Here is a 2,138-nt window from a genome sequence, read left to right on the forward strand (position 1 = left end):
TCATTTGTTTCCAGAAACTTTTTGATTTCTTCCTTGATCTCATTCTTAACCCATTCATTGTTTAATAGAATTTTATTCAATGTCCACGAATTTGAGTGTTTTTTAGTTCTTTTCCTTCAGGTTGGTTTCTAGTTTCAAGCCCTTGTGGTCTAAGAAGATGCTTGATATGATGTAGGGAACCGGTTTGTTTTAAGTCTGGCAAATGTGACTTAGCTCTGAATGGAAAACCTACAGAAGCAAAGTGGTAGACAGGAGCCAGACCCTCACACCAGGTTTTCCCATGGGAATCAGGCCTAGAAAATGCTACAGACTGTTATGGCTTGCTCTTGCTAAAAGTCCCTCACCCTGGTCTGAAACAGATTTTTATTGTCTATCTTCAAGGTAATTTCCAAAGCCTGTGTGAATTTTCCCAAGGATGGAGCTAATCAGCTCACCGCCTTTCCCTTCTGCATTTGTTATTTTCATTTCCTTGATTGTACATAAAATGTAGGCAACAATATTTTATGTAATAGATAATAAATCCTTCTTTTATGTAAGACCCAAGAAAAACAATAATAGCCTGTCCAGGTAAGGGTCAGTGTGCTCTCCCCTTGAGAGAATGGCCAAGGTGCTCATCCCTTGAGAGAGTGGCCAAGGAGTTCTCCCCTTGTGAGAAGTGGCCGTGGGACTCTCATCTTAGGAGAGTACCAAACCTTCCTTTTTTCTCCACAGGACTGCTATAGTCTGTGCATTTGTTTTCATCTTTAGTCACAACATGCAGACTCTGCTGGCCAGAGTCTGCCACAATGTGATTTCAATTTTCTTGAATTTGTTGAGGCTTTTTTGTTGTCCTATCATGTGGTCTATCTTTGAAAATGTCCCATGTGCATTTGAAAAGAATGTGTATTTTGCTTCTTTGGGATGAAAATCTATATATTAGTTAAGTCCATTTGATCTAGGGCATTGTTTAATGCTGCAATATCCTTGTTGATATTTTGTTTGGAAGATCTATCCATTTTTGACAATGGGGTGTTAAAATCCCCTAGTATAATTGTGTTGCTGTCTATACCTTTCTTGAAGTCCTCCAAGATATTCCTTATATATTTGGGTGCTCCTATGTTGAGTGCATATATGTTTATAATGTTTATGTCTTCTTGATGGATTCTTCCCTTGAGTATTATGAAATGTCCTTTTGGGTCTTCTTTTATAGTTTTGTTTTGAGTCTATTTTGTCTGATATGAGTATTGCGAACCAGGCATTTTTCCTGTCCATTTGCTTGTAATATTTGTTTCTAGCCCTTTACTTTCAGTCTATGTAGGTCTTTTGTTCTGAGGTGGGTCTCTTGTAGGCAGCATATGTGTGGGTCTTGTTTTCTTATCCATTCAGCTACTCTATATCTTTTGATTGGAGCATGTAATCCATTTACATTTAAGGTTATTATTGATAGGTACTTATTTTACTCCCATTGCCATTTTACCCACTTTGTACCTGTGTTCCTCTCTTTTTCACTGTTTTTCTTTCTCTTCTTAAAGCGGTCCCTTTAGCATATCTTGCACTGCTGGTTTGATGGAGGTGTATTCTTTCAGCCTCTTTTGTCTGGGAAACTCCTTATTTCACCTTCCATTTTAATTGAGAGCCTTGGTGGGTAGAGTAGTCTTGGTTACAGACCTTTGCTTTTCATTACTTGGAATATTTCTTGCCATTCTCTTCTCTGTTGTAGTGTTTCTGTTGAGAAGTCAGCTGCTAGGCTTTTGGGGGCTCCCTTGTATGTTCATTATTGTTTCTCCCTTAATGCCTTTAAGATTCTCTCTTTGTCTTTGAATTTTGCCATTTTAATTATGACATATCTTGGAGTTGGCCTCTTTGGGTTCCTCTTGATTGGGACCCTCTGTGCTTCCTGGACTTGTGTGACTTTATCTCTCATCAAATTAGGGATTTTTTCAAACAGGTTTTCTATTCCTTGCTCTTCTTCTTCTGTTATCCCTACTAAATAGATACTATTACATTTCATGTTGTCCTGCAGTTCACTTAACCCCTCTTTGTTCTTTTTGTGTCTTCTTTCCTTTTTTTGCTCTTTCCAGGAGTTTTTTCTCTACCTTGTCCTCCAGCTCACTGATTTGATCCTTTGCTCCATCTAGCCTGCTTTTGATGCTTCTACA

Source organism: Phyllostomus discolor, chromosome 4, assembly GCF_004126475.2.
Source record: "Phyllostomus discolor isolate MPI-MPIP mPhyDis1 chromosome 4, mPhyDis1.pri.v3, whole genome shotgun sequence".
Taxonomy (NCBI): Eukaryota; Metazoa; Chordata; class Mammalia; order Chiroptera; family Phyllostomidae; genus Phyllostomus; species Phyllostomus discolor.